General features: G+C 42.1%; 1 protein-coding gene across 3 annotated transcripts in view; it reads right to left on the bottom strand.

The window, feature by feature from the left end:
* CDH4 (cadherin 4) overlaps positions 1–26298 on the bottom strand; it is a 1160485-nt gene that overhangs the window by 173896 nt on the left and 960291 nt on the right. The window lies entirely within an intron of this gene.

Raw genomic sequence — 26298 nt, 5'->3', positions numbered from 1 at the left:
TGTGCCATAAATATTCAAGCTATTTATTTTCACTAATTATGCTAGGGTTTACCAATAAACCCAAAGATTGAAACTGGAGCTATTTCTGCATTTAATTTATGTTCAACTGCTTCCATTATATACAATAGGAATAAATCATCATGTCGTTATTAATATTGGGTGACCATCTTTTCTTACCCAAAATTCTTTAAAGGTCTCTCTAAGCCACACAGCTATTGTATGATAATTAATTCTGAAGAGGGCATAAAAAGACACCTTGAAAATCCACCATCTGTCTTGCATATTACATACTGTACAGTCTAAATCAAGAATTCCTATACATCTGTTCCACTTATTTTGGCATAATTGTCTCATGCTCTTTCCTTTCTCTTAATATATGATGCCCCCATTCTTCCCCATAACACTAATTTTTAAATTCTGATGGTTAAAGTCAGTGGTGCGAGTCAAATTTTTTTACAACCAGTTCTGTGGGCGTGGCTTGGTGGGCGTGGCAGGGGAAGGATACTGTAAAATCTCCATTCCCTCCCCACTCCAGGGAAAAGATACTGTAAAATCTCTGTTCCCTCCACACTCCAGGGAATGGACACTGTAAAATCTTCATTCCATTCCCACTCCAGGGGAAGGTTACTGCAAAATCTCCATTCCTTCCTGATCAGCTGGAACTCGGGAGGCAGAGAATAGATGGGGGCGGGGTCAGTCAGAGGTGGTATTTACCAATTCTCCGAACTATTCAAAATTTCCGCTATCGGTTCTCCAGAACTCGTCAGAACTTTCTGAATATCACCTGACAGCTGAAACCTTCAGTTCAGGAATTACATTCACATTTAACTAATTAATGGCACTAGCAATAGCACTTAGACATATAGCACTTCACAGTGCTTTATAGCCAGGGGTGGGTTCCTGCCAGTTCTAAGCTCTTCTATAGAAGAGGTTCCACAAATCTACAGTGCCGTTTAGAACCTGTTCCAGCTCCCTCCCCCCCGCCCGTCCGCACATCATCAAGATGAAGAGTGAGAGGAGGAATTCTGGGAGTTGAAGTCCACAAGTCTTAAAGCTGTCAAGTTTGAACACCCCTGGGGGTTTTTTCTAAAGGCTTAGGGGTGCAAAGCTCTTGTAACTTGACAGCTTTAGGACTTGCACACTTCAACGCCAGAGTTCCTCAGCCAACATGACTGGAGGAGGAATTCTGGGAGTTGAACTCCACAAGTCTTAAAACTGTCAAGTTTGAACACCCCTGGGGTTTTTTTCTAAAGACTTAGGGGTGCAAAGCTCTTGTAACTTGACAGCTTTAGGACTTCCATGCTTCAAATGCTAGAGTTTCTGAGCCAACATTTTGGTTGCTAAGCAAGAGCGTTGTTAAGCGAGTTTCACCACATTTTACAAGTTGGCCACACCCACCCAGTTACATGGCTGGCAAGCCACTCCCACCAGGTCACATGGGTGGCAAGCCACTCCCACAAAGCAGGCCACACCCACAGAAGAGGTTCTAAAATATTTAGAAACCCACCACTGTTTATAGCCCTCTCTAAGTGGCTTACAAGTCAGCATATTGCCCCCAACATTCTGGGTCCTCATTTTATTCACCTTGGAAGGATGGAAGGCTGAGTCAACCTTCAGCCGGTGAGAATCGAACTGCTGGCAGAATTAGCCTGCAATACTGCATTCTAACCACTGCACAATCACAGCTCTCTATGATTAATCCTTATAATATCCCCATGAAATAGCCTTGACCCAGAGAGTGACTGACGAGTCAAATTCCTTCTTATTGTTGAGCTTCCATGGTTGAAGATAAATTTGAAATGGGATTTCCTGCTCCTAATTCAAAACCCAAGTCACTACTTCACATTGAAAAATATATATAGCAAATGCTTATAAAAGCGTTGGAGGAAAAATCTACTTTCTTGGGAGAAATAATTCAAAAACCTCTCCCTGTTTTCTTTTCTTTTCATTTTGGCACAATTCAAGTAACGACTCTTCTATTTCTACTTTACGTTATTTTCCTGCTAACCAATATCGTGCTGCTTATTCCAGTTCACACAGAGGATATGAAATAGTCCTTTTTTGGTAAACAAGCAGAGGATTATTTTAAATAGTGGAAAATTACTTACCTACGATCTTAAAATGGGGATGATTCAACAGCAATAAAATGCTCACTGAATGTTGGACTCGCCCAGAATATTTAATAAGGTTTGGTTTTTATTTATTTATTTATTTATTTATTTATTTATTTATTTATTTATTTATTTATTTATCATTTATTTATTTATTTATTAATTATTTATTTATTTATTTATTTATTTATTTATTATTTATTTATTTATCAAATTTAAATGGTTATGATCCCTCTACTGTTGAAGCTGGGCAAATCCACGCCCCGTTTATTTACATTGCGTGTTAAAAGGGGGACAGACCAGTGGTAAAATTCAATTTTTTTAACTACCGGTTCTGTGGGCGTGGCTTGGTGGGCATGTCAGGGGAAAGATACTGCAAAATCTCCATTCGCACCCCATTCTGGGGCCAGCCAGAGGTGGTATTTGCCGGTTCTCTGAACTACTCAAAATTTCCGCTACCGGTTCTCCAGAACCTGCTGAAATTTCACCCTTTCACAGTTGTGACTATCATCTCTCTATCTCTTTGAAGCCTCCTCCTGGGACACCCAACTGTAGACTTTGGGGATGGGGTGGAATCACTATGCTATACTGAAAGGTGAAATCAAGGTCTAATTTATAGAAAAAGTGGCTTACCAAGTGCCTTACAATGTCTGTCTGTCTGTCTGTCTGTCTGTCTGTCTGTCTGTCTGTCTGTCTGTCTATCTATCTATCTATCTATCTATCTATCTATCTATCTATCTATCTATCTATCATCTCTCTCTCTCACACACACACACACACACACACATCTTTATCCCATCTTTATTATTTTTATAAATAACTTGAGCTGTTGAACATTATTAATACTTCCTCCTATTTTCCCCACAGCAATCAGTGGGTTGGGTTGAGAGAGAAAGTGATTGGCCCACAGTCACCTAGCTGGCTTTTACGCCTAAGGCAAAGCTAGAATTCACAGTCTCTTGGTAATTGGCCCAAAGTAATCCAGCTGGCCTTGTTACCTAAGCCAGGACTAGAACTCATACTCTTTTGGTGATTGGCTCAAAGTCACACGGCCAGCTTTCATGCCTAAGGTGGAACTAGAACTTACAGTCCCCTGGTTTCTAGTCTAGTGCCTTAATCATTAGACCAAAGTATTAATAGGTATTCTTTGCCAACAATTGAATGAAGGTTTGTTTGGGATCAAGCAGTATGTAGTAGTAGCAGTACGTTCAAATACTTTAGTACGATTCTCCTTAAAATGAGAATGCATCCTTACCCTCACTTTATTATTATGAATATTAATTTTGATATAGCAATAGCATTTAGACTTATATACCACTTCACAGTGCTTTACAGCCCTCTCTAAGCGGTTTCCAGAATCAGCATATTGTCCCATATATTACAGTAATAGAGTAATTGCATTTTTACCCATGGTTAATTGTCATGTTTGTCATGTAGATTGATATAATAAAATAAAATACATCAAATAATCAGTGAGACTTAAGTGGCTATTTTCAAAGGGCTATTTTGTCTACATTAGTCACTGGGAAGAAGAAGAATGCGGATTCCTCAGAGTTTGATTTCCTTTTGGAAGGAAACCTAGGGAGCTAGGAGAGAGAGAGAGAGAGAGAGAGTGAGAGGGAGAGAAATCTTTATTGAATAAGATTCTTGCAAGAATCAGTGGCAATGTTCAAACGCAGCTTTGTGGATGCTTGCTTACTTTATTTATTTATTTAAGAAACTGAGGAGTCTTCTTCAAAGAAGCAAAGTTCAAAGAAGCAGAACATTATTGGAGGCAAATAAAACATGGCCTTTTAAGATACACTTTCAATCAACTGCAGCACGTTAAATCAAAACCACCCAGAAAAAAAGAAATGCTGACTCAGAAGGTGTGTGTTTTAAAAATGGCTCACGTCTCTTCCTGTCCTGCACTTGTAAGCTCAGCAAAGAACTGCCGCGTTTTATACATTTTTAAAATAAGAAACACTAAAAGCTTCATCTGCATAAGTGTACACGAATTTTATTAGAAGTTGTTAGGGAGAATTTATCCTTCAGCGTTTTTAAATGGAAGAGGGTGGTTCTTTTTAATGCAAGTATGGGGTATAATATACAATTGGCGTGATAGAACTTTGCTTCCATGGTTTTATTTCTTAAGAATCCCCACTTTTAGCAGTATAATGCATTGCTTGGCATCATCTCTCTCTCTCTCTCTCACACACACACACACACACATGTACACACACAGATGTACACACAAAATGCAACCATGAGAGCCCGTTTGCTGTGGTTAAAGGTAGACACCAAGAGACCCTGAGTTCTACTTCTATCACCACTGCTGTCTTCTGATCCTTATCTTCTACCACGATGTCTAGCTGATTAGCCAGCACCTACCCCTGTTTCCCTGAAAATAAGACTTCCCTGGATAATAAGCCCTATCGGGCTTTCGAGCACATGCGCTAAAATAAGCCCTCCCCTGAAAATACGTCCTCCCTGAAAATATTGCAACACAGCAGCAGCCATGCGGTGACCATGTTTGCCACCTCTTGCACCTCAAAAATAATAAGACCTCCCCGAAAATAAGGCCAAGTGCTTATTTCGGGGGTCAAAAGAAAATAAGACCCTGTCTTATTTTCAGGGAAACATGGTAGTCTGCCTTGGACCCAAAGCCAATTGTGTGACTTTGTGATAATACTTGTTTCCCTGCCCTAGGAAGAAGGTAACCACAAACTACTTCTAAAATGTACCCTAGAAGGAACATTCATTTCATTCATTCATTTCAGGAGTGTGAAGATCTGTCCGTGAATCTCAGAGACTCTGTGCCAAGTCTTTCCTTGCACAGCACTGCGTTTGGAAAATATTTACGTGGCAGCTTTCTAAGCTAGATAAGGTCTGTGGTCATAAATTCACCTTTGAAAGATTCTTTATCAGGCCTTTGCTGAATGTGAATGAGAGCAATTCACATTTGATAATAAAAGGGGTTTTGTTGGGACCTAGAATTTGCTTCGTGCTTTTTAGGGAAGCCTAAGTCAGAACATAAGTTTGGATTTCCCACCCATTTCTTCGAAACCTTCATCATCCTATCTGATGACACTGATTTCTATTTTTAATAATTATGGGTTATATAAAATGGCGGTCTCCAAACTTTCTGGCTCCATGAACTAGCAGCAGTGACTGCAGCAACGGGGAGAGGGGATGGTTTCGCACACGCAACCTAGGTCCCACATATGCACAAAAGAAGCTTTGTGAAATCACGTGCTGCTTGTGTGCTCAGGTTCCTAATGGGCCACAGACTGGTCCCAATCTGTGGCTCAAAGGTTGGGAACCCCTGATACAATGAAATGCTTCCTTTGATTGATTCTGAATGTTCCACAGAATATGTAAAATTAGTATTGGTCATCTAATTCCATTTGACATGTCGCTTCAAAATCTGATACAACCTGACAGTTGGGATCTGACAACCTAGAGACCTGATGAACCACCACAGGAAACATTTAAAAGGCTTTAACACTCAGCTTGCAGAAACTATTAGTAAATTTTGCATTTCTTTTACTCTTCGAATGAGCTAGCGATGTGATTCCCTTCAGTTGATTTGATTTCAGTTATTCAGAGGAAAGGAAATAAAAATGCCAGTTCAAGAAAGTAATTGGAATAAGCTCTTCCTTCTTACAAAAGGCTTGTTAAAGTGTTGAAGAAATTTAAGACAAGGGATAAGGATCGTTGGAATGAATTTAAAAAACAAACAAACAACTAACGTCTTGTAAAAAGAAGGAATATAAAGTTGACTTATTTGATCAGGGCTAAAATGGGATATGTTGTTATGGGGAAAGGTTCTTTTCTGGACTTCCCGACATTTGAACTAGGAAAGATGTGTGTTGGATTTGCTTACAGTTAAGAGGTAAGATATAGAATGATGACTTTGTTAATGAGTGTGATCTCTTTGAACTTTTGATGAGCAACTGGGCTGCTTGTTGCATTTTCCTTTAGTTAAAAATTGAGATGTGGGATGAAGAGTTTTATATTTGTTAACAAAAAGGGCATGGCATTGGGAATTGTTTATACTTTCAAAGGGCGGGAAGTTCCTTTCTTAGCTTCTTTCCCCCTTGTCCTTTTCTCTTTCTCTTATTTCTTTCTTCCTTGCTTTTTTTTTTTACACCTTTGATACTTTCTTCCTATTTCTCCTCGTCTCTTTAATTTGTTATTTCCTTTTATTATTGCCCTTAACACTTCTAATAAAAACGTTATTAAAAATAAATTAAAAGGACGAAAGGGCCGAGGAAACCTGGCTGCTTTTAACCAGAAGAATAAATATTTTCTAGTCGAAAGAATCCAATTCTGATTTAATAGCTTAAAAGGCTTATCTGGATTTTCAAGAAGAAGGGGCTGCAATTTAGTTATCAATCATCCTAATGAGCCCAGTGAGTTGAACATTTGTAACTCTTCCCCTGTATTGATTTGTTTCAGAATAAGATGTGGGATATCTGATTCGCCATGCAAGTGTCAAGACAATCACAGCTTATTTCAGATGATGTGAACCCTACGTGCTTGGTGAATAAGCAATAGCCCTGGGACTTCTATACCGCTTCATCAGGCTTTATACTCCTCTCTAAGTAGTTTACGGAGTCAGCCTATTGCCCCTAACAATCTGAATCCTCACTTTATCAACCTTGATAGGATGGAAAGTTGAGTCAACCTTGAGCTGATCACGATCGAACTGCTGGCAGTCGGCAGAATTAGCCTGCAATACTGCATTCTAACCACTCACAGCGCCACCACAGCTCTTGAATTCTGATAGAATGGGTGGACTGGGAAGTGGGCGTAGGATGAGAGAATCTGGTCTCCATCAAGTGTCGCTCTCGATGGTGAGACGGGTGGTGCATACTTGATTGATTGATTGATTAATTAATTAAATCATTTTAAAAATAATGCTTCCTTTCCTCCAAGTATCTCAAGGGAGGGGATCTGCTTTTGTTTGATCCTCATGATGACAACTCTGTGAAACCAGCTGACAGTCGCCCAACCATTTCCCACAATAGAGAAGGAATTTGACCTTCAGTGTCTCTAGTTGTAACCCATCACTCTAACGAGTACATTATCTAGACCCGCGCCAGTCCGGCTTCCGACCCGGGCACAGCACGGAGACGGCCTTGGTCGCGTTGGTGGATGATCTCTGGAGGGCCAGAGATAGGGGTTGTTCCTCTATCCTGGTCCTATTAGACCTCTCGGCGGCTTTTGATACCATCAACCATGGTATCCTGTTGCACCGACTGGGGGGGGTTTGGGGGTTCGAGGCACCGTTTTGCGGTGGTTCGGCTCCTACCTTTCCGGCTGGACGCAACGTGTGTTGGCAGGGGAGCAGAGGTCGACCCTAAGCCCCCTCACTTGTGGGGTGCCACAGGGGTCGGTCCTCTCGCCACTCCTGTTCAACACATACATGAAGCCGCTGGGCGAGATCATTCGTGGTTTCGGGGTGGGATATCATCTGTACACTGATGATACCTAGCTGTACATTTCCACCCCGAACCACCCCAACGAGGCCGTCGAAGTGATGTCCCGGTGCTTGGAAGCCGTACGGGTCTGGATGGATGGCAACCGACTCAAGCTCAACCCCTCCAAGACGGAGTGGCTGTGGGTTCCGGCCCCCCGGTTCAACCAATTGCTTCCATCTTTGGCCATTGGGGGCGTACAACTGGCCCCCGTGGAGCGGGCGTGCAATTTGGGCGTCCTCCTGGATGCCCGGCTGTCCATGGATGACCATGTGACAGCCGTGGCAAGGGGGGCGTTCCACCAGGTTCGCCTGGTGCGCCAATTGCGCCCCCTATTGAACCGAGATGCCTTACGCACAGTCACTCATGCGCTGGTGACGTCTCGCCTGGACTACTGCAATGCTCTCTACATGGGGCTTCCCTTGAGATGCACTTGGAGACTGCAGTTGGTCCAGAATGCGGCCGCGCGGGTGATTATGGGGAGTACAAGGTACTCCCATGTGACACCTCTCCTGCGCGAGCTGCACTGGCTTCCTGTGGTCTATCTGGTGCGTTTCAAGGTTCTGATTATGATCTTTAAAGTGCTCCATGGCACAGGACCTAGCTACCTGCGGGATCGCATCCTGCCCCATACATCCCTACGACCAATTCGCTCGCACAGAGAGGGACTTCTCCAGGTGCCGTCTACCAAACAGTGTCGGGGGGCGACGCCTAGGAGCAGAGCCTTCTCTGTGACGGGCCCAACCCTGTGGAATGACCTCCCCCCTGATATCAGGACTACCTCTGACCTCCGCTCCTTCCGTGGAAAGCTCAAGACCCACCTCTTCCAATTAGCTGGCCTGGCTCAACCATAGTTTTACCTTATCGCTCCTGACGGGTTTTTTAAATCTTATAATTTAATTGAGGGTGTTTTAAATTGTCAATTTTAAATTCTATTTTATATATTTGTTACCTCCTCCATGTATATGTGTACGTACGTGTATATGTTTATTTTTATCTGTATATGTATTGTTCAGTTGTATATTTTATGTGCTTTTATTGTACGCCGCCCCGAGTCCTTCGGGAGAGGGTGCGTCTAACAAATAAAAATTTATTATTATTATTATTATTACATGATAGTGGCTCTCGTGTATCTATCTGAGCTCTTACTTTTGATGAGGCACATTTGGGCTCATGCTAAAAATAGCTGGCCCTTGATAAAATAGCAGGTTCAGTCCTGATGTATAAAATAAATATAATAATTGTGAAGCTGAATATGATTTTGAATTATTCCCAATCCTCCTTCTTCCCCACCCACTTCTCCCCCGTCCTCTACCTCCTCCTCCTCCTCCTCCTCCTCCTCCTCCTCCTCCTCCTCCTCCTCCTCCTCCTCCTCCTCCTCCTCCTCCTCCATCATCATCGTAATATATGGGGAAGACAGATTCTTCGTAGCTTATACTTTAACTGCTACTGTCAGCCCTTCAAGGTAGACCAGACTTTGGCCAAACCATGTATCCTAATGTTGTTTTATTGTGAAGCTATAGTAACATAATTTCCCAAGTTGGAATGGACTTTCCCCTTCCCTTTATTTTAATGAGAGTTACAAAGGGCCTTGTCTAAGATGCTTACTTAGGGTACAATTCTGGGCCAGATTTCTTTTATTTAGCCATTGCCATGATTACAGTTCTTCTTCTCGTTTCCTCTTCCTTCTTCCCATTACAACTATTTATTTTATGGGGAATGTAGTCACTCTATATAAGTGATGGCTAAACTTTTCCGGACTGAGTGCCCAAAACACGCGCAAATCTCCAAAATGCAATGCGTGCATGACTCTGCGCACGCCCCCTGCTCAGACAGGCATGCCCCCTGCATACACCCCACCCCCTGCACATGTGTACACACCCACCAGCATGCATCCTACCCCCTTCATGTGCCCCTGCATGCACACGCCAGGGGTAGGTTCTGGCAGTCATTACTGCCGGTCCACTCATGGCTATGCCATGTACGCACATGTGCAGAGCAATAGAAAAATTGCTCTGCGCATGCACAGAAGCAAAAAAACAAGATGGCTGCGCCATAGGGATGGCGGGAGAACCGGTTCAGGGGCGTGGCAGGCCTGGGTCGCTGCCAGTTCCAGCGAGCCAGACTGCTAAACCACTACTGGTTTGGCCAAATCGGTCCAAACCCACCACTGGCGCACTTGTCTCCCCTGCACGTGTCCCGCCCTCCGTGCATGCACAGCAGAGACCCAAAGACCAGCTGGGTGGCGGGAGGTGTGCGCCCATGCTTTGCGGAGCTGAACTGGGGTGACGGCTCACATGCCCACAGAGAGGGCACTGTGTGCCACCTCTAGCACACATGGCATCGTTTCGCCATCACAGCTCTATACTGCAGTGTTTCTCAACCTTGGCAATTTGAAGATGTCCGGACATCTTCAAGTTGCCAAGGTTGAGAAACACTGCTATACTATCTGAGATATACGTGGTTCAATAGGATGCATTTCTGGTTGTGTTCTACTGCCCATGTTTGGTAACAATTACACATGCATAACCATGAAACCTAGAGAGCGCTGTCATGTTTTACGGACAGGCAATTGAATCACTTACAATGTAGTAAGGCAAAAGTAGCGGCCTTACTGTTTGTCCAATGGGAATGTGTGCTCCCTTTCCGAAGAAAGCAAACGGAGTGGGGGATTGCAATTTGAAGAAGCATTTATCAAGGGGAGAAAAAAGTGGCATTGTTATTACTAGCAACGGAGAAAGAAAAGTTGTGAAGGAGGGCAAAAATTGAATGAGCCATGAAGAAATGGAAGACTACCAGCTTTATGTGTTAAAAAACCCCTATTAAGTTCCCAGTGTCTCCAGTTTGAAAGGTCCCAGGGAGATGAACTGGGAAAGACTTTTGCCTGAAGACATTGTAGACAAAGTCAGCGCAAAGTGTACTGAGACTAGAGATAATTGATCTGGAGATATAGATATTGTAGTGCTACAGTTTCCAGCATCCCTTGTAGGATTCCAGCATCCCTGGAAAGCACAGCTACACTATAAGTGTTACCTTGCTCAGTAGTAGTAACTGTGAAAGGGATCTTGGAGTCCTAGTGGACAACCATTTAAATATGAGCCAGCAGTGTGCAGCAGCTGCCAAAAAAGCCAACACAGTCCTAGGCTGCATCAACAGAGGGATAGAATCAAGAGCACGTGAAGTGTTAATACCACTTTATAAGGCCTTGGTAAGGCCACACTTGGAATACTGCATTCAGTTCTGGTCACCACGATGTAGAAAAGATGTGGAGGCTCTAGAAAGAGTGCAGAGAAGAGCAACAAAGATGATTAGGGGACTGGAGACTAAAACATGTGAAGAACGGTTGCAGGAACTAGGTATGTCTAGCTTAAGGGAAAGAAGGACTAGGGGAGACATGATAGCAGTGTTCCAATATCTCAGGGGTTGCCACAAAGAAGAGGGAGTCAAACTATTCTCCAAGGCACCTGAGGGTAGAACAAGAAGCAATGGGTGGAAACTAATCAAGGAGAGAAGCAACTTAGAACTGAGGAGAAATTTCCTGACAGTGAGAACAATTAATCAGTGGAACAGCTTGCCTCCAGAAGTTGTGAATGCCCCAACACTGGAAGTCTTTAAGAAGATGTTGGATAGCCATTTGTCTGAAACGGTATAGGGTTTCCTGCCTAGGCAGGGAGTTGGACTAGAAGGCCTCCAAGGTCCCTTCCAACTCTACTATTGTATTGTATTGTATTGTATTGTATTGTATTGTATTGTATTGTATTGTATTGTATTGTATCATGTCGTGTAGGATCTTGTAGTGACTCACATTTTCAACACAACCTGAAGTGGCATAAATGTATTCTGTTAGTGTCAACGAGTCAACCTCATGGTGACGTGAAGTGGTAAAGACCAAGAGTGGGCTTAAAAAAATTCAGCTAAGGGTTCTCTGCCAGGTTGCTGGGTGGGAATGGCCATGATGGGCGTGGCCTAGTCGACCTCCTGCACCACGGCGGGGTGGGAAGGGTTTCACCTACTCTGGCTCTGGAGGCTTTCCTTGAGCCTCTGGGAGGGCGAAAACTTCCTCTCCCGGGTTCCAGAGGCCCTATGGAACCTGGAAACAGGCCCGTTTCCTGCCTTCTGGAACTTCTGGGAGGCCTACTTTTCCCCCTCCCCGAGTCTCTTCGCGGGCCCTGCATTTACCTCACATCCAAAACGGGCCATGGCGAGACTCCTGGGAGGAAAGGTACAGGATGGGAGGGGCCAGCCAGGGATGGGATTTGGAGGTTCCCCGAACCCGTAGCACCCCCCCCCCCCAGTACAGACTAAGTACAAAGCATTTAATTTCTGGTACATATTTTGCAAAAATATGAATAGCCACAAGATGTCAGTAAAGGAAAACCTCTTTGCTGCCATCTAGTGTCTCAGCTGAAATGGTTACCCTTCAGATCTGATCGACCTCTTCATTTATTCAGGAAAAATAACCCTATTAAGGCTGGACTGAGATTTTATAGCATCTTTCCTGTGAAATGAAATAATGTGTCTTTCTCGTTATTTTTTTTTTAAAGATTAATTATTATACAGACTGTCAACACATGATCTTTATGGCTAATTAACTGCCTTATTTTATCAGAAAAAATTGATTTACCTGACTAATTGCTGAAAATAATTGATTTAGCTCAAGGCAGGTGGTTGTATTCTAAAGATGATTAACTTAGGCATTTCTCTTCACAGATATTTTTAAAGAAGCAAATAGCCTCAGTAGATACGGAGTTCTGAAGTCTTCTTGCTAATCAGGTTTTTATAACAATCTGATCACAAAGACCAACCTTTTAAACAAAACTTGCAGTCTTAACCTAAGATGTATAATTATTACTTGAAAATGTATTTCTTTAACCATATGAGAAAATTGCAAAGATTTGTTTATTAGAAGTAAGGAATTAAAATAGGAAAGGAAATTGTTTTAAATGTTTTTTTTTTCCTTCACTGGAGTAAAACTGAGAAGCAAAAATTATACTACAATCTGCTTTCAACTACAAAGTATTGAAATAGTCACAAAAAGCAGGGGGGGGAGAGGAAATCAACAATAGAAAATTAATGCAAGCGATTGGCAAAGTCTTCTAAATGCTTTCACACACAAGATTGTAAGACACAGCACCAATTTCAATCTGAACTTAAAAATGAAGAAGAATCTGTGGAATACTCTAAAACATATTGAGACTCTAAAAAGAGGACAGAGAAGGGAAGAAAAGATGATTAGGGGACTGGAGGCTAAAGCAAACAGTGAATCCTTGTAGGAACTGGTTTTTTTTTTAACTTCTGTGTCCTCAGTTGTCCTACTCTGCTTGTAAATCTCTCCGTATTGCTTTATCTGGGACTGCTTTGGTGCCTGTCAATGTTCCCCATTGTCAATTACAATACAATACAATAGCAGAGTTGGAAGGGACCTTGGAGGTCTTCTAGTCCAACCCCCTGCCTAGGCAGGAAACCTTATACCGTTTCAGACAAACAGCTATCCAACATCTTCTAAAAGACTTCCAGTGTTGGTGCATTCACAACTTCTGGAGGCAACTTCTGTTCCACTGAATAATTGTTCTAACTGTCAGGAAATTTCTCCTTAGTACTAAGTTGCTTCTCTCCTTTTGGCTGCGAAAGCCTCCTGCCACTCTCTGCCAGTGAAAAATCCATTTTTGCTGGCAGAGGCACTGTAGCCCAGTCCTTTGCTGTTTCCAGGTCAGTCCTGCGGGCCAGATCTAAGCACCCCACGAGCCACATCCGGCCCCCGGGCCTTGTGTTTGACACTCCTGGTCTAGTCTAACAAAGACAAGGACTAAGGGTGACATGATAGCAGTGTTGCGGCCGCGCGGGCTATCATGGGGAGTACCAGGTACTCCCATATAACACCTCTCCTGCGCGAGCTGCACTGGCTGCCTGTGGTTTTTCGGGTGTGTTTCAAGGTGTTGACTACCATCTTCAAAGCGCTCCATGGCACAGGACCTAGTTACCTGCGGGATCGCATCCTACCTCATACATCCCTGCGACCAATTCGCTCCCACAGGGAGGGACTCCTCCGGGTGCCATCCACTAAGCAATGCCAACGGGCGGCGCCCAGGAGTAGAGCCTTCTCTGTGATGGGCCCAACCCTCTGGAATGACCTCCCCCCCGATATCAGAACCACTACCGACCTCCGCTCCTTCCGACAGAAACTCAAGACCCACCTGTTCCAATTAGCTGGCCTGGCCCATTTATAGTCCCATTTTATACCTCCTGGCAAACATTTTATTCTGGGATAATTTTTTTTAGGGGTAGTTTTTAATGCATTTTTAAATTTTAAAATTTTTAAATTTGAACTTTAACTATTATTGTACAGTAAATTATATGTTACCTCCTCCAGCCACATCTATATCTATATCTATATTTATATTTATGTATATTTATTGTGTTTTTAATATGACTGTACACCGCCCCGAGTCCCTTCTGGGAGAGGGGGCGGTTTATAAATTAAATAAAAGTTAAAAGTTAAAGTTAAAGTTCCAATATCTAAGGGGCTGTCACAGAGAGGAGGGGGTCAAGCTATTCTCCAACGCACCCGAAGGCAGGAGAAGAAGTAACGGATGGAACTTATCAAAGAGAGATGCGAATTAGAATTAAGGAGAAATTTCCCACCACTAAGAACAATTAATCAGTGGATAAACCTGCCTCCAGAAGTTGTGGGTACTCTGCTCCATCATTGGAGGTTGCTAAGAAGAGGTTGGACAGCCATTTGTCTGGAATGGTATAGCGTCTCCTGTTCAAGGAGGGAGTTGGACTAGCAGACATTCAAAGCCCTGGGTAACTCTGTTATTCTCTCCTCTATATTTCTTAAGCCAGGAGTCCTCATCCCCTGGTCTGTGGACCACAGTGGTGGGTTGCAGGCAGTACGCCCTGGTATGGGCGTACCAGAGCTTGCACAGAGCACTGGATACCGTTCCGGTACGGTCCTCCGGAGGGCCCACCCGCACGCCCGAACTCCTTACCAGTCTTTTAAGTCTTTGGTGCTTCCGTGCACATGCACAGCGCATACAGCGTCTGCGTGACGCTCCACTGAGCACACACATGCGTGCATGTGCATGCATCCATGTGGACGCCGCCGGGACTGTTCCCACCGTACCAGTTGGAACGGGATCCGGAACCCACCACTGGTGGACCATCAATGGTCTGGCAGAAAATGGGCTGCACATGTAAGCAAAGCCCCATCCGTGTGCAGGCAGGTTACAGGCACATTCCACCAGTCCACGGAAAAACAGTTCTCCACGGAACTGGCCCAAGGCATCCAAAAGATTGGGGGGGGGGGGGGGGAACTGATCAAATCTTAACTGTACAGAAATCTGTCTTAATGATATTCCATACAGAGTACCTGGAAAATTAAGAAAAAAGCTTATTCTAGGAATCCATAATGTTACTAAAAGTGTATTGAATCTTAAGATAAATATAAATAGAAGCATATTTTAATTTATTGTTTATGGTTTTGGTTACATTTCACTTGTCATATAGGAAGGATGAATCAAGTGACACTTTTAAGAGTTGGTCAAAATGCCAAAGTTGATATATTCCAGACAGCAGTGGTTTCACATTTCGTTACCACCGGTTCGCCTTTGCGTTTTGCTCACTTTGCATTTTGCTCACTTTGTGTTTTGCTCGCTTTGCATTTTGCTCGCGAAGGCACTTTGCTCGCGAAGCCACTTTGCTTGCGAGGGCGCTTTGCGCATGCGCACCTTCCACGTATGCGCCCAGCCTCAAAAATGTGCCTAAATAGGACAGCATAGAGCTGGGATGGGTGGGCGGGCCCACCTGTGATTTCTGCTACCAGTTCGGGTGAACCAGTCTGAACCGGCTGAATCCCACCTCTGATTCCATATCTGGATATAGGGCCATGTACATAAATGCAGTTCAAAATCTGAACTTTTCTTTTTCACATTCCCAAACACGGGATTAAAAAAAAAATGCTTGAGGAGGCAAGAAAGCAGCATAAACAACTGACCGTCTTTGAAACTGCATTAATTAAGAAACTAGGAAAACAACTGACGCTTCAAAATAAATCTTTAAACGTAGCAGCAAAGATTTAGCAACTTGTCTGCTTATTGAATATTAATCTCCTTCCAGATCCCAAAATATCTGTTAACATTTTCACAGGATGTCATTTGAAACACAAACTCCTCTTTTTATGATATTGGCACTATATATGCAAACTTTGGTCAAGGAAAAGAAGGGTTCAGCCGAGACAGAAGTCTGTAGAATTTGGGGGTTTGAGAAACGAGAATAAAATGCTGTCATATTTCCACATAGGGGGGGGAAAAAAGGAATCTCAAAACTGAACTGAAAAGAAGTTTCCAAAGTTGTTAAGTGAATCACTGCAGTTCTTAAGCTAGTAACACGGTTGTTAAGTGAACATGGCTTGCCACAACCTTCATAAGTATGCATGTGTTATTTATCAATTTATTGATGTATGTCTTAAATATGCAATTGCCAAGTGTCCAAATTTTGAGTGTGGGACTATAGAGATGCTGCACCAGTCATGAGGGTGAAAAATCGTCTGAAGTTACTTTTTTCAGTGCCACTGCAACTTGGAGTAGTCCCTAAATGAATGATTGTCAGTCGGAGATAACCTGTATATTATTTTGTAATCAGTACTTCTAACTTTCTCCCCCATTTGTTTTTATACTGTGCAAATCTTGAGGATACAGACGTCCTTGAGGTTAGAGGGGTTGTCAAAAAATGTCAAAAATGTAGTGAAGGTAGTCCTCGACTTGCAACCGTTCATTTAGTGACCATTCAAAGTTACAACAGCCCTGAAAAAAGGTGACTTATGACCTGTTTTTCAGAGTTACAATCTTTCCCGCATCCCCAAGATCATGTGATCAAAATTCAGATACTTGGCAGTTGTGTCCCAAGGTCATGTGATCACCTTTTGTGACCTTTTGACACGCAAAGTCAATGGGGAAGCCAGATTCACTTAACAACTGGATTACTAACTTATCAATTGCAGTGATTCACTTAACAACTAGAGGCACGAAAGGTCATAAAACGGGGCAAAATTCACTTAACGCATGTCTCGATTAACAACAGAAATGTTGAGCTCTATTGTGGCCATAAGTTGAGAACTACCCGTAATCAAAGTTCCATCTCTCTGTGTATTATGGAATCCATGTAAAAATAGGGAGTGGCTTTGATCACATGGCCATAACCAATTTATTGACTTTTGCGTATTCCCCAGTGGGATGAGATTCCACCGGAAAGTTCCTAACACCAGCAGTCAAAATGATATGGAGATACTTCCTTTTCTTTCTTAATAATTTTTTTCCCTTGGGGATGAAATATGATGAAAAAAGGAGTAGAATAAGATTGGAACATTACATATAGAGGGTGACTGTCGCCATTTGATTCCTCGAAAAATTTCAGAAATGAAGTAGGCCTCGTCTGGAGAACAGACTGATTGTAGTAAGATTGATGGGGAAGCAATGCGCCAGATTTTGGCTCTGCATAAAATTCAGCGTGTGGATAATTCCGCATTCTATTAGAATGGACAAGTGCAATATTTTATCCCCGAGGTATTATTTTATTCCATAATAAAGGATACCACGGTTTATCGTATCATGATTATTTTCAGAATGAATGTTAACGCAGTTGGATTCAGGATATCTTAGATAAATGCAACATTGATAGGTTTGAAAGTTATAGTTCACGTTCTTTCAGTTCATGAAATTCTGCATTAGATCGGAATGGATATATGACATATAATAATTTGGTATGATTTTACATGCTGAGCCCAAACCAGATAGGGTTAGGAAAGACTGTTTGGACACTTCTGTGTGCGTGAGCAAACCGATAGTAAAAAAAATGGAAACCCACCACTGTCCTCCTCCTCCTCCATCTCCATCATTTTCTTTGATATCATTATGTTGTCAAAAGTACAGGTAGTCCTTGACTTATGATCACAACTGAGACCAACATTTTTCTTTTAATTTTTTTTAATTTTCAAACACATCCTTCTTTACATACTGTAGAAAGTGTATCAGTTGGTTACAAAAAGGCTTTTGTGCATCTCTTTCACAGTCAACAAACATAATTCATATTAACTCAAGTATTTTAACTCAGATATTTATATATGTTACCATCATCATACCTCCATTTTCATTTGACTAATTGTTTAAACGTCCTTCATCATAAAATATACCAAGATTTAATACATAACCACATACTGGCATTTCCTTTACTATTTCTAAAATCCTCCAATAACACTGAATCCTTACGTCCTATTCTAGCTAAATATCCATAATATTTAATAACAAAGTTTTCTAATCCTCCTTTCCAAATCACTGTTTACAATTTATATCCAATTTCCTTATCTTATATCCATACCAATATATACTTTGTTATCATTATTCCTCCTTTATTTAACTATATCCTGCATCATAACATTTCCCCCTTAATAATCAAGACTTAACTGTATCTAACTTAGTTCTTTTTTATTAACTTTTATATATAATCCAAAAGGATTTCTAATCTTCCTTGCATGGGTACCATTCAATATTCATATCCCATTATTACTTATCATAACACTACAGATTGTATACATTATTATCATTATCAATTATTTGTTTAACTATATCTATTGTCACTAAAGTTCACTAAGTTTAACTAGTTTTGAATTATACTCTTCCATCTATCAACCCATATCTTTCCATTAGCAAAACAGTCTCATATCTTCTGCCATTTGTGGTGTCAGTCCTCTAATCATCTCCTTAATCAACTTTGTATGGACTCCTCTTAGCAACTCCTTGCTTATAAAATCTCTCATGTAATTTCGATGCCCTTCTTCTGTTTCCTTAATCAGCTTATCTTTGATTGTCGGTAATGTTATCCCCAATATTGCTAGTGAAATTTCTCTCTTTAAATCCATAAATTCTTTAGTTTTTTCTTCTTCTGTATCTTGCCATCTGGGGTAGATTTCCCCTCCATTTAATTCCTCTTTCAGTATTCCACTCTTTCCATTTTCAGAGACAAACCAATCACCATAAATATCAGCAAATTTAATTTCTTTATATTCATTTTCCTCTTCGATTTTTAGGATTTTAACCACCACTTTTTCCACTTGATAAACATTTCCAACTTCTTCATCATATTTTACTGTTAGATGCTCTAAGTCTTCCAACTTCTTCTCTATCATCTCATTTGTGTCATAGGTTTTAACAAGATTAAGCATAGATTCACAATAACATTTTATTTTCACTTTTCTCTGGTTAAAGGTATACTTCAAAGGGACATCTGTATGCTTTTCTTCTTATCACTCTCTATAAACAAGCAGTGAGTCCTTGGAGTGCCAAACCAGGATAATCAGTGAGAAAAGTAAGAGTGTTTCATTTCCAATACACAAACCTCCAGCCTCCGAGTAGCAGTGTTATTGTTGCAATTTTCTTTGTTTCTTTTTGTATCTTTTTTTGCATTTCAAGTTTTAAAAAAGTCAAATTCTTGTTAGAGAATCGAGTTAGAAGAACACCCACAGTAATGAAAGAGGAGAATTTTAGTCCATAGGTTACAAAGAATAATAAAAGAAAAAAAAATAGAAGAAAACTTAATCTATTTGTTTTAAAAGTCTTGCATAAATTCCATCCATGAAGATAGCATTTAAAAAGTAAGATAACCCACTGTCCAAAACCATTCCAAAGTTAATTCCGCCGCTTATTTCTTCTGTTCTCCAATCTAAATTAATTTTAAGTTTTTTATAGGCAGTCTCTTTTAAAATGGTAAAAATTCCTCACCAGTTGGAAACACTTTTTCTTTCTGTATCCTTCCATTTTGGAGCCTCCCCAACTTCATCAGCCTAATGGCTGGATTTTTTGTTGCCGGATTGAAGAACTTCTCTTGGATCGATCAGGGACTTTGTGATGTCCCTGAGATCAGCAAGTCATATTCTGCAGGATGGTTTAGGTCCGATTGGACCACCCAGCGGCAAACGTAGCGGCTGCAGTCTCGGAGCATCGAGACCGCACGTCTGTATCGTCGCAACGTTGGCTCCTCCTCCCTGAGACCAACATTTCTCTTGATTAGTAAGACAGGTGTTAAGTGAGTTTTGCCCCATTTTACTTGCCACAGTCACTAAGTGAATCATTGCAGTTGTTAAGCTAGCCACACGGTTGTTAAGTGAATTTTGCTTGCCCATTGAATTTGTTTGTTAGAAGGTCATAAAAGAGGATCATATGACCCTGGGATTCTGCAACTGTCATAAATATGAACCAGTTGCCAAGCATCTGAATTTGGATCACGAGACCATATGGGGATATTGCAATGGTTGAAAGTCTGAAAAGCCTTAAATATCTAATATTATAACAATCCCATTGTAATTTATTTAACTATTAGTTATGTTGACTATTAATACATTTTCTATACTTTAGATAACTTCTTTTACTATTAATTCTTATGTCTATTCTCTAACCACAGGTAAAAAGATTCCCAAATTGTGTAATAATTGGTTTGTTCTTTCTCTTTGATAGCCAGGGTCAGTCTGTTCATTTCTGCACACTCCAATATTTTCCTAATCACATTCTCCTCTGCAGGGATCTCTTCACTTTTCCAATTTTGCGCAAATACAATCCTAGCTGCTGTAATAACATGAATAATCAAATATACATTTTCTTTACTATAATTTTCTGGTAAAATCCCCAGCAAAAATATTTCAGGTTTTAAGTCAATATGTTGTTGTATCATCTTTTCCAGGCATGTATGTATTTTAGTCCAATATCTTTTTTGCTTCTTCGCAGTTCCACCCAAAAGTGCTTTTTCAAAAGGCAACTGGACTTTCTTTGTTTTCCTTTGATAACGTTTCACTTCTCAGACAAGACGCTTCTTCACTTCTGACTGAATCCTTCTATCTTCCACCATTCAATAAGACCTGATGAAGCTTCTCGGATGAGAAGTGAAACATCCAGGGGTGGGATTCAGCCAGTTCATACTGGTTCGGGCGAACTGGTAGCTCAGACGATCAGCTGGGGAGCGATCTGGTTCGCTCCAATGATCAGGTGATCAGGTGGATTCCACTGTCCTGTGAATCAGCTGTGTTACTCCCCAAGAAGTAACCTGTAAGGTTACGTTTTGTTAAAACTGCTGACATGGACAGAGCATGTGTGCACAGCACGCAATCACCATACTGGTTGTTAAACCGGCAGGATCCCACCACTGGGAACGTCTCCAAGGAAAACCAAAGAAAACCCACTTGCCTTTTGAAAAAAAAAAACATCTTTGGGATATCAGAGAAACAAAGATGCGGAGACTCTAGAAAGAGTGCAGAGAAGAGTAACTGTGAAAGGGATATTGGAGCTCTAATGGACAACCATTTAAATATGAGCCAGCCGTGTGCAGCAGCTGCCAAAAAAGCCAACAGAGTTCTAGGCTACATAAACAGAGGGATAGAATCAAGATCACGTGAAGTGTTAATACCACTTTATAATGCCTTGGTAAGGCCACACTTGGAATACTGCATTCAGTTCTGGTCGCCACGATGTAAAAAAGATGTGGAGACTCTAGAAAGAGTGCAGAGATGATTAGGGGACTGGAGGCTAAAACATATGAAGAATGTTTGCAGGAACTGGTTATGTCTAGTTTAATGAAAAGAAGGACCAGGGGAGACATGATAGCAGTGTCCCAATATCTCAGGGGTTGCCACAAAGAAGAGGGAGTCAAACTATTCTCCAAAGCACATGAGGGTAGAACAAGAAGCAATGGGTGGAAACTAATCAAGGAGGGAAGCAACTTAGAACTGAGGAGAAATTTCCTGACAGTGAGAACAATTAATCAGTGGAACAGCTTGCCTCCGGAAGTTGTGAATGCCCCAACACTGGAAGTCTTTAAGAAGATGTTGGATAGCCATTTGTCTGAAACAGTATAGGGTTTCCTGCCTAGACAGAGGGTTGGACTAGAAGACCTCCAAGGTCCCTTCCAACTCTGCTATTGTAATGTATTGTATTGTATTTGAAATAGCAATTCCACAAACCTAACTTTACCTGGGATTCTTATTTTGAAAAAAAATAAAGCCTAAACTCAGCTGGATTTACTTCAGAGAAAATACAAAGAAGGAACACAAGACCCCAAGAATATACAAGTAGGTTGGCTGCGGCTGACCACAACTGTCTTAACAGTGTGAATGATGTACATCATTTCACACGTGGATGGGCAGCTTTTCCTGGCTCAGTGTATCACTGAAAGAACAAAGGAGCCTAATACATTTATCAGTGGGTATCACAATGTGTTGATGAAAATGCAAGACATGGATTAGTGGGTTTAAATTGAAGAGAGGCAATTATGGTTGAATGCGGGGGGAAAATCATGGTAACAGTAAGAGACGCTTACAGAGGAACCAATGACAACGTCAGGTGGTACCTTCCCCTTGGTTGGAAGTGATCAAGCTGCCACAAAGAAGAGAGAGTCAAATTATTCTCCAAAGCACCAGACGGCAGGACAAGAAACAGTGGCTGGAAACTAATCAAAGAGAGAAGCAACCTGGAATTGAGGAGAAACTTCCTGACAGTGAGGACAATTAACCAGTGGAACAGAAGTTGCCTCCAGAAATCATGGGCGTTCCATCACTGGAGGTTTTTAAGAAGAGTCTAAGGTAAAGATTCCCCTTGTGCATATGGGCTAGTCATTCCCAACTCTAGGGGGCGATGCTCATCTCTGTTTCAAAACCGAAGAGCCAGCGCTGTCCGAAGACGTCTCCGTGGTCATGTGGCCGGCATGACTAAACACTGACAGTGCATGGAACGCTGTTACCTTCCCACCAAAGGTGGTTCCTATTTTTCTACTTGCATTTTTACATGCTTTCAAACTGCTAGGTTGGCAGAAGCTGGGACAAGGAACAGGAGCTCATTCCATTACGCAGTACTAGGGATTCGAATGGCCAAACAGTCAGCCTTTCTGATTGACAAGCTCAACATCTTAGCCACTGAGCCACCACGTCCTCTAAGAAGAGTCTAGACAGTCACTTCTCTGAAATAGTATAGGTTCTCCTGCTTGAGCAGGGGGCTGGACTAGAAGATCTCCAAGGTTTCTTCCAGCTCATTTATTCTAAGTCTAAGCTGGGTAGTTATCTATTCTAAATACTTAAATTTGGATTCCACCTTGGGTTGGATTACGTAGCCTCAATGCCCCCTTCCCTCTCTAAGATTTTACTTTATCTCCTGAGAAGTGTGATAAAGAAGGAGTAGGGGCTTATTCTTGCAAGAATACACGTAGTCCTCGATATGACCACCATATGAGACCAAAATATATGTTGCTAAGCAAGACAGTTCTGAAGTGAGTTTTGCCCCATTTTACAACCTTTCTTGCCACTGTTGTTAAGTGAATCACTGCAGTTGTTAAATTAGTAGCACGGTTGTTAAATGAACCTGGCTTCCCCGATTGACTATCAGAAGTTTGCCGAAGGGGATCACATGATCCCGGGAAAATGCAACCGTCATAAAAATGAGCCGCTTGCCAAGCATCTGAATTTTGATCACATGGTCATCAATTACTTTTTTCAGTGCTGTTGTAGCTTTGAATGGCCACTAAATGAAATGTTGTATGTCAAGGACTACATGCATTGACTACCAGTTTCCATCCAGGTTCAATTCAAGGTGTCACTTATTACTTTCAAAGTACTAGTTGACAGATCTTCCTTCCTTCCTTCCTTCCTTCCTTCCTTCCTTCCTTCCTTCCTTCCTTCCTTCCTTCCTTCCTTCCATCCATCCATCCATCCATCCATCCATCCATCCATCCATCATTCATTCTTTCATTCATTCATTCCTATATGAGGAGAAACCTAGCCCCAATTGGGCTAACCCACTCTATTCATTCCAGGGGAAGGGACTTGCTGCAGATACCATTGGCCAAGTCATTCCAGTGGGTGGGGTCAAAGAGAGAAGCCTTTTCCACTGTGGCCCCAGCCACGTGGAAAATTCTAGAACTGGAAGTGAGAACTGCTCTGACCCTCTGGCCTTCTTGAAGGGTATCAAAACCTAAATTTCCTGCTTTGCTTGCAGCCCTGAGCAGGGCACTGACCACTGGAGTTGGGCTGATGGGGGTAAGAACAATATCTCATCCCCGTGCTTTCCATCTCCTTGGTTTTAGTTAGAATAGAATAGAATAACAGAGTTGGAAGGGACCTTGGGGGTCTTCTAGTCTAACCCTCTGCTTAGGCAGGAAACCCTACACCACTTCAGACAAATGGCTATCCAACATCTTCTTAAAGACTTCCAGTGTTGGGGCATTCACAACTTCTGGAGGCAAGTTGTTCCGCTGATTAATTGCTCTAACTGTCAGGAAATTTATCCTTCCTTCTAAGTTGCTTTTCTCCTTGATTAGTTTCCATTCATTGTTTCTTGTCTACCCTCAGGTGCTTTGGAGAATAGTTTGACTCCCTCTTCTTTGTGGCAACACCTGAGATATTGGAACACCACTATCATGTCTCCCCTAGTCCTTCTTTTCATTAAACTAGACAGATCCAGTTCCTGCAACCGTTCTTCATATGTTTTGGCCTCCAGTCCCCTAATCATCTTTCTTGCTCTTCTCTGCACTCTTTCTAGAGTCTCCGCATCTTTTTTTACATTGTGGCGACCAAAACTGAATGCAGTATACCAGGTGTGGCCTTACCAAGACCTTATAAGGTGATATTAATTGTTATGTAGCATTTAAAATTTTAATTTTCTATATTTGTACTGTTCATAAGCTTCCCAGAGTCACCTTATTGATGAGAGGGGCAGTATATAAATGTAATGAATAAACAAACAAACAAACATATACAATACAATACAATACAATACAATACAATACAATAGTAGAGTTGGAAGGGACCTTGGAGGTCTTCTAGTCCAACCCCCTGCCTAGGCAGGAAACCCTATACCGTTTCAGACAAATAGCTATCCAACATCTTCTTAAAGACTTCCAGTGTTGGGGCATTCACAACTTCTGGAGGCAAGCTGTTCCACTGATTAATTGTTCTCACTGTCAGGAAATTCCTCCTCAGTTCTAAATTGCTTCTCTCCTTGATTAGTTTCCACCCATTGCTTCTTGTTCTACCCTCAGGTGCTTTGGAGAATAGTTTGACTCCCTCTTCTTTGTGGCAACCTCTGAGATATTGGAATAATGCTATCATGTCTCCCCTAGTCCTTCTTTCTCTTAAGCTAAACATACCCAGTTCCTGCAACCGTTCTTCATATGTTTTAGACTCCAGGCCCCTAATCATCTTTGTTGCTCTTCTCTGCACTCTTTCTAGAGTCTCCACATCTTTTTTACATCGTGGCGACCAGAACTGAATGCAGTATTCCAAGTGTGGCCTTACCAAGGCATTATAAAGTGGTATTAACACTTCACGTGATCTTGATTCTATCCCTCTGTTGATGCAGCCTAGAACTGTGTTGGCTTTTTTGGCAGCTGCTGCACACTGCTGGCTCATATTTAAATGGTTGTCCACTAGGACTCCAAGATCCCTTTCACAGTTACTACTACTGAGTATGGTATCACCTATACTGTACCTGTGCATTCCGTTTTTGTTGCCTAAATGTAGAACCTTACTCTTTTCACCGTTGAATTTCATTTTATTAGATAGTGCCCAATGTTCAAGTTTGTCAAGATCCTTCTGTATCTTAAGCCTATCTTCTGGAGTGTTGGCTATTCCTGCCAGCTTGGTATCATCTGCAAATTTGATGAGTTCCCCATTTATTCCCTCATCCAAATCATTGATGAAGATGTTGAAGAGTACTGGGCCTAAAACAGAGCCTTGGGGTACTCCACTGCATACTTCCCTCCATGTAGATGCAGTTCCATTGAGAACTACACGTTGAGTGCGGTTGGTCAGCCAGTTACCAATCCATCTGGTGGTGATGCTGTCTAACCCACATTCTAACCCACATGCATCACAGCTTCCCTGGATGAGTCCATGCAATCTGGAGAGTGACCCAAAGTAAGAGACTGTGCAGTCCTGAACTGGATGAGGTTCAGGATAAAATCTCTCAGGGTATATTGATTAGGTTAGAAAGTCATAGCTTTAGTCTGGAATGATTCTGTCTATTGGGATGCCTATTTTTAATTAGCAAGTGAAAAAACTGAGGAGCCCTTGGTGCTCTCTGAGCTTGGCTGTTTTCTTGCAGATGTTTCATTACCCAAATTAGGTGACATCATCAGTGCAAGTAAAAAACTGGACTTGATTTCACTGTGTTGTGTTTGGGATTGAACCTGACAGAGGCTTGGAACACTGATGGCCTAAACTGGATGCTCCTAGCCACTAAAACCTCACTGCACCAATGGTGGGTTCTGGGAGGTACGCCCTGGTATGGGTGTACTGGTGGTAGCTGGGAGCAGCGGTCACCGTACAGGAACAGTGACTCGTTGGGCCCACCAGCCCGCCCGCGTTCCTTACCGCTTTTTTAGGGAAACGGGCCAATTGCGCCTGCACACACAACGTATGGCATCTGCGCAACCTTCACCGAGCAGCTGAGGCATCGCAGAGCGGTGGCAGGCGCATGCATGCACAGTGCCCGTACCCGAGGAGGACGTCCGGCCCCGTCGCAGCATCCCGGTTGTGATGGGATCCAGAGCCCAACACTGGACTGTACAATATTGAAAAAGCAAACCCTCACCCTTCCGCATTGCCTTCGAAGGACGTCAAGTAAAAATATTTGATTCCTCTGTTCCATTGCAGGAACCAATCTGGGTCAGTCACCAGGAACAGAGGTTTTGTTTTC

This window comes from Natrix helvetica, assembly GCF_964273705.1.
Source record: "Natrix helvetica genome assembly, chromosome: 3".
NCBI lineage: Eukaryota > Metazoa > Chordata > Lepidosauria > Squamata > Natricidae > Natrix > Natrix helvetica.
The sequence above is the reverse complement of the archived record's forward strand: the minus strand, read 5'-3'. Positions and strand labels throughout refer to the sequence as shown.